Genomic DNA, 6,646 nt, shown 5'->3' with positions numbered 1-6,646 from the left:
AAAAATTTAAAAAATCTTTAAAAAAAAAAAAAAAAAAAAGAGTCACACTCCCAAACAACTGAACCACCCAGGCGTCCCTGGGAGCCCTATTTCTTAAATGAGAACTTCTGTTGTTGTATATTTAAGCCAATATTTTTTCTTAAAAGACGCTTGGGAAACTGGGTGGAAAGACTTGTCATTGTGCAAATTAAATGTGACAAAATACCTCATTGGGAAACCTGTAATGAATACTTTCTTTTAAAACAGGTTAAAGGAAGATGGCAGTGGAAGTGCTTATGACAAAGAATCTATGGCAATTATCAAGCTGAATAATACGACTGTCCTTTATTTAAAGGAAGTGACTAAATTTTTGGCACTGGTCTGCATTCTTAGGGAAGAAAGTTTTGAACGAAAAGGTAATGGCGTTTTAAATGGCTGTTTCTATGTTAAGTTCTTTGTAATAATTTATTAGGTTCTTGAAAATGAGAGAAAATAATATTGCATTGTTAGATGATTATCAACGCAAACTACTTTTTTGTCCCTTCCTTTCCATGTATAGTCCAGACTTTATCCTTCTTTTGATCTTTTATGTTAAATCAGGTATTTAATTCCAGCCTTTCTTATTTTGGGTCCTTTTAATACATGTCTGAGTGCCTGCAGTTGGGCTTCCACCCAAACCTGTTTACGGAGGGGATTCTTGGGCAGGTTACCAGCTTACCTTCTTGCTACATGCAGTGGCCTTTCTTCATTCTGTAGCCTCTTCAGCCTTCTCAGGCATGTGACCCTGCCAGTCCCTCCTTGTTTGACATTTCCCTCTTTACTTCCCTAAAGCTGAGCTCTCCAAGTTATAGTTTATGTATTTGTTTCTCTGATAGCCTCTTCTGTTTCTTTTGTTTTTCTCAGTTCTGAGCGTTTTTCAGAGCCACGTCTTTTTGCTTCCTTCTTCGCTTATTCTCCTGGTCCGCTCATCCAAGCCATGGTCAGTTCATTTTCTCTATGTGGTTGATTGAAAAATTCACCTCTCCAGCTCTGACTGGGCCCATATTCCAGTCCCATGTTTGCAGCTGTTAGTAAGACATTTTCACTTAAATATTTGATTATCATCTTGTGCATGGTGTCAAAACTGATGACTCCCCTCTGTTTCTTGACCCTCTTGGCTACCCTAGCGTTGTTACCAGTTATGACATTGCCCGGTGTCCGGGCTCAGGTATCTTGTAGTCAGGTGATTGTGTGGTGGCACTGCGAAGGGGCCCTTGCAGGGCATTTCACAGAGGGCATTCTGTGTTCCCCTTTTTCCATTCTTTTCCTATATTGTTTACATTGAATTTTCACCAAATTGTATTTGTTTCTTGGGTTCCTTTCCATTCCCACTGCCAGTTCAAGTCCTCATCCCTGCAGGCCCGTGGCAGCGCAGTGATGGCCCACTTGCGGTGATGCGCTCAGCACGTGTTTTGAGGGGCTGGTTTGTATTGTCTTTTATTCCAAAGGCAGACTAGCTTTCAGAAAGTTCCTTTCATCGTGCTGTTTAAGTACTCAAGGATCTATCATAGCTCTCTGTTGTTCACTGCAACAAGGGCCTGCTCTACGGTCTGCGTTTTCAATGTTAATTTAATACTGAACGAGTTAATGTTATTTCACTGATGGTGATATTCATGAACTGCATCAGATACCCAGCAGTTTTGGGTGAACAAGGGTGTGTGTGCTCACCTTTGAGCTTCAGAACTAGAACATGGCAGAGACGGTTGTCTTTTATGTGTCTCATTGGAAGGCAAACGTTTTGGTGCTGTGTTGAATGTAGTATTTAGTTTTCCCATGTATGATGTATTCTTTTACTTTGTATCTTCCTAACCAATATAGAGTCTTGTATTGTGTATCTCTGTGTAAATTATGTAAAAATGTAAGTATGCAACTTGCTCATTCTCTTCACTTCAGGTCTTTTTTGAGATGTATTTGTGTTGATAACATGTAGCTTTAGTTCATTCATTAATTTTCACTCCACACCATATTGTATGGACTGAATATACCACAATTTATTTTCTTTCTGCTGGACGTTTAGGTTATTTTTAAAATCACAAATAGCTTTGCAGCAAGTACTCAGATGTAACAAATGAACACGTTTGCCTTTGCACATGTGGAGAGTTTCTTAGAATATATTTAGTAGTGCAATTTATAGAGATGTGTTCCTACATCTTCAGCATTATTAAACATTGCTCTTCAAAGTGGCTTTCCCATTTTCGCCCCTGGAAGCACTGTGTGGGAGTTCTTGTCACTTCGTGTCCTTGATAATGCTTGTCAATCCGGTAGGTGTAAAATGGTATCCCATTTGGTTCTAATTTTTACTTCTTTAATTACTAGTTAGGGCAGGTGTTTTCTTTAAGCAGGTACTTCTTACGCCAGTTCAAGGTTGTTCTTTGGTAATTTACCTGTTCGTGTACCTTTATCCTTTTTGTACTTCTTAGGAGTTCTTTATTTTTCTCCATTCTAGTCTTAAAAATTAAAAACAGGGGCACCTGGGGAGCTCAGTCTGTTAAGCATCTGTCTTCGGCTCAGGTCATGATCTCAGGGTTCTGGGATTGAGCCCCAGATGGGGCTTTCTGCTCAGCAGGGAGTCGTCTTCTCCCGCTCCCTCTGCTCACACTCTCTCATTCAGGTAAATAAATAAAAATCTTAAAACAAAAAAAAGCTTTTGGTACAAAAGTAGAGCAATCCAGTGAGCGTCCAGGTACCCATCCTCCTGCTTCAGCCGTCACCAGCGTGTGCTCAGTCCTGTTTGCTGTTTATCCTACCAGCTAAGTTATTATTTTTTACCCTTTTGTTGTGGAAACTGTCAAACATAAAAAAGTAGAGAAGGTAACAGAATGAACCCCTTTTATCTGTCACGCAGATTGGATAATTACCAAAATTGTAGCCAATCTTTCTTCTTTCTATACCTCTTTCCCTACTGGATTATTCTAAAACAAAGCTCTGACTTATTCAAATAATTTTGTCTCTACAGATTTTAGTAAGTATCTCTAAGAGCTAGCATTCTTTTTAAAATAAAACGGTGCCATTAATAAACATGAAAAAATGGAACAGTGATTTCATAATATCGTCAGATCTCTGGCTAGTGTTCGGGTTTCCCTGATTGTCAATTTTATTTTACCATTTTGACAGAAGTCATTTTTAATGTAGGTGAACTTACCAAAACTTTTGTAGTTTTTTTTTTTTTTTTCTTACTGGGTCTGAAGGACCTCCTGGATTTGCTCTAATCTCCTTAGTCAGAGTTGATTGCCATTTCTTCCCAGGGAGAATTCTCTGCCTCTATCTCCAGTCACACCAGTTTCTTTCCTGTCTTTCACCTGTGCTGTGTTCTCATTGCCAGCTCCCTGCTGTAATATGGTTCCTCTTTCCTGCCTAGTTAAACCTTTCCTGTACTCCCAAAGTCCTGCCGCATCCCTGAGGCTTTCTTGGCTGCTTTTGCCCTGCACTGGGCTCTCCTTCCTGTAGACTTCTTTGACATTTGTAGTCATTTTGACAGCATACTGTTTTGTTTCTTGTGTGGTCGTCTTCACTTCCCAGTATCCTCAAGGGCATTGATGCTTCTTTTTCTGATCTGCCTTTCTTCTCACTGGCTTCTATTCTCAAGGTCACCTCATGTTCCAGAATGGCTCCTGGAGCTCCGTATTCCATACAGTAAGGAGGAGCAAGGCTGGGGAAAGAATGCATCCTTTTCCTTTTAAGGAGATTTCACAGAGGTCCCACATGCTTCCACCCATCTCAGTGGCCAGTGCTGGTCACATGGCCGCACATAACTGCGAGGAGGGCTGGGAAGTGGGATGCTTCAGCTGAGCACCACCGTGTTCATCTGAAATTGGGTTTCCCTTACTAAGGAGGAGGGGAAAGTGGATTTTTGGTAGGCAACTGGCCATTTCTTTCACGAAACAGAGCTGTTTGACCAAAATCTTACTTGGAAGCCAGTTCATGAAACAGAGGAAGAAGGAGCTGCGTTGCCTGGAGAGCAGGTGTAGGCTGCCTGGGGCTCTGGCTGGGGTGGGCCTCTCTGGTACCTCCCAGACCCCAGGGCTCTACTGGGCAGTGTGCCAGACTACTGCTCCAGCTGCTCCCTTCAGCTCTTCACTGCTGCCAGAAAGACTTGTGAAAGGGAAACCTTGATACTTTGAAAAGTATTTTACTTTCACTTTAGATTTTATTGTAGATTTTCTTGGCAAATTTACCTTCCTAATTGTTTTATTTATTTCCTCAGCTCATTCCCCGGCCCCAGAGATAGCCAGTGTTAACAGTTTGGGTAGATGCTTTATCACGTTTCTAGCGTAGAAAGTTCTTCGGCAGTGTGTTTTTTAATACATAACCCATTATTTTCTTCTGTCACCAAATGTTTCCTGATAGATAATTTCACAGTTGACATTCACGGGGGTCTGATCTTCTTCTCTCTCAAAGGGTTAATAGACTACAACTTCCACTGTTTCCGGAAGGCTGTTCACGAAGTTTTTGAGGTGGGTGTGGCTTCTCACAGGAGCTGCGGTCACCAGACCAGTGCCCCCAGCCTAAAAGCGCTGACACACAACGGCACGCCACGAAATGCCATCTAGCCTGAATTCCAGCTGTTGGGCTCTGTGCCAGCTTACTCTTCACTCCAGGGTCAGATGCCACGTGCTACAGGACAGGGGAGCTGCCGCTTGTGGGAATCCTGGTGCCTGTGCGACTAGAGACAAGGGGTAGAGTTCCTCATTTGGATGAAAACCCCTTCAACCAGTGGTGTGCAACTGAAGCTACTATTTTTTTTTTTTTTTTAATGGCAAAAAAGAATTCTTGAGACTACAGAACTCAGTGTGTCTTTCTCCTCTTTGGGGTCCTCTTTTAAGTAGTTGGGATATTTTGGACCTGGAGATAACACCATTTACCCATCCTTACCAGAGAATGTTGCTGTCAATTACCAGTTGGAAATTATAGAAAGAACTGAATTTTTATATGCTTCACTTAGGTTTTCATTTGAGTAGTCTCTAAGAATCCTGCCTTGCTTAAGTTCTAACACTGCCTCTCAGATTTCAGTTTTGGACTTTGCACACCTAAGACGTTTTAAATGCATTTGCTTGCTAACTCAGAAGACACATGGTCTGACCGCAGCAAAGGACATTCCTGTGTTTGTTACTGAAAAAACGAGAAAGTTTTATGCTGCATCAGGTCGAGAGCAAGGCTCAACAGTGGCCGCTGCATTAATTCTCTTGAAGTGTTGAAGAAACTTCAAAACAGAAGAAAAAGTTTGCACCTGTGTTTTGGGTACCAGATATCTGGGTTCTTTCTCCTCCATTAGATAAGTGATCATGATCAGTGTAACGATGGGAATTTTAAAAATTTGTTTTCCCCACAATCTCCTCCTTCCAGGGGAGAAATTCATTATGTCATTGAAATACTTAGCTCACTTTTTTTTTAGACTTGGTACCAGCCGCTACGTACCTTTTACTCTAAGCGATCTAGATTTCTTTATGAATTGCTGTTTTGTTGGCCACGAACGACCCTAAGGGACTGGTGGGCTGTCCACTGGGAGTTGGAGAGAGCACATGGCGCCACAACATGTGTGATTAAACAGACTTTGTCTCCAGTATTCTGACACCAAGTGTCAACTGTGGTACTTTCTTCACCTAGGATATTAATTCATAATTGTTTCTTTTTTTTTGTTGATGGTTGATACCCTGTCCATTGATTTAAAGTGACACATTGTTTTTACTCGACATGCCCAGTAGTCCTGTATTCCAAAGCCACTGGACCACTTGAGTACATAAGTGCCACTGTTCAATGAAATATGTATATTCAGGTCTGTAAACCTAACAGTGTGACTTGGAGTGCTTCCTGCAGATGATTCTGACTGTTGAGTATTTACATGGACCATGGTGATATCCAAAAGAAAATGCTTTTATATTTATAGATTATTTCACTGAACTATATAAAATGGGTATCAATAAATGTATTTACTCCAAAATCAGTTTTTTATTTGCCTCCGATATGAGGAGGGTGGGGTGATGGGACACGGGTTGTCTCGCTTGATCATTCTAGCGCCCAGTTCGTTAGCTGCTTCATAAGGTTAACAGGCTCTAGGTTTTAGCACTTCAAGCTCTGTCCTGATGCAGGAATTTCAGGCCTTGTGTCCAGACATCTCTCCTGGCCCATTTCTGCTTAGAGTAGGCGATCCAGGCCTAGGTGAAAATGGTTTTTTGATTGTGGTGTTTCATACCAACAAAGCTCTCTCTTGGTGAGAAGTATCCAGGGCCTGGTGTAACTTGCGTTACAGCCAGGCCAGGAAGGGGTAAGGAGGTGAATTAAGTAGGATACCATAAAAAAAAATTTGTACCAATTCCAGCTTGTTCATTTCTTCCAGTTCCTGGCATATTCATTATTGACCTTAAATGTTAGGTAGGATCTAAATTGATTGGGGTAAAGTATACATTAGTTTATAGAAGGGAGGAAGGTGGATAGAGGTTGAAAGATCTTTTAATCTTCACGGTTGGATTACTTTAGAATTCAATTTTATTTTTTATTTTTTATTTTAAAGATTTTATTTATTTGACAGAGGGACAGCCAGCGAGAGAGGGAACGCAGTTGGGGAGTGGGAGAGGAAGAAGCAGGCTCCCAGTGGAGGAGCCTGATGTGGGGCTTGATCCCAGAACGCCGG

At 41.4% G+C, this 6,646-nt stretch overlaps 1 long non-coding RNA gene across 1 annotated transcript; it reads left to right on the top strand.

Moving 5' to 3' along the window:
- The first annotated feature begins 51 nt into the window (after positions 1-51).
- LOC117797936 lies at positions 52-5,956 on the top strand. The gene is made up of 2 exons (XR_004622750.1): positions 52-395; positions 4,417-5,956. It is a non-coding gene; the product is annotated as an uncharacterized LOC117797936 (long non-coding RNA).
- Positions 5,957-6,646: the final 690 nt, after the last annotated feature.

Source organism: Ailuropoda melanoleuca, unplaced genomic scaffold, assembly GCF_002007445.2.
Source record: "Ailuropoda melanoleuca isolate Jingjing unplaced genomic scaffold, ASM200744v2 unplaced-scaffold192, whole genome shotgun sequence".
NCBI classification, from domain to species: Eukaryota; Metazoa; Chordata; class Mammalia; order Carnivora; family Ursidae; genus Ailuropoda; species Ailuropoda melanoleuca.
The sequence above is the reverse complement of the archived record's forward strand: the minus strand, read 5'-3'. Positions and strand labels throughout refer to the sequence as shown.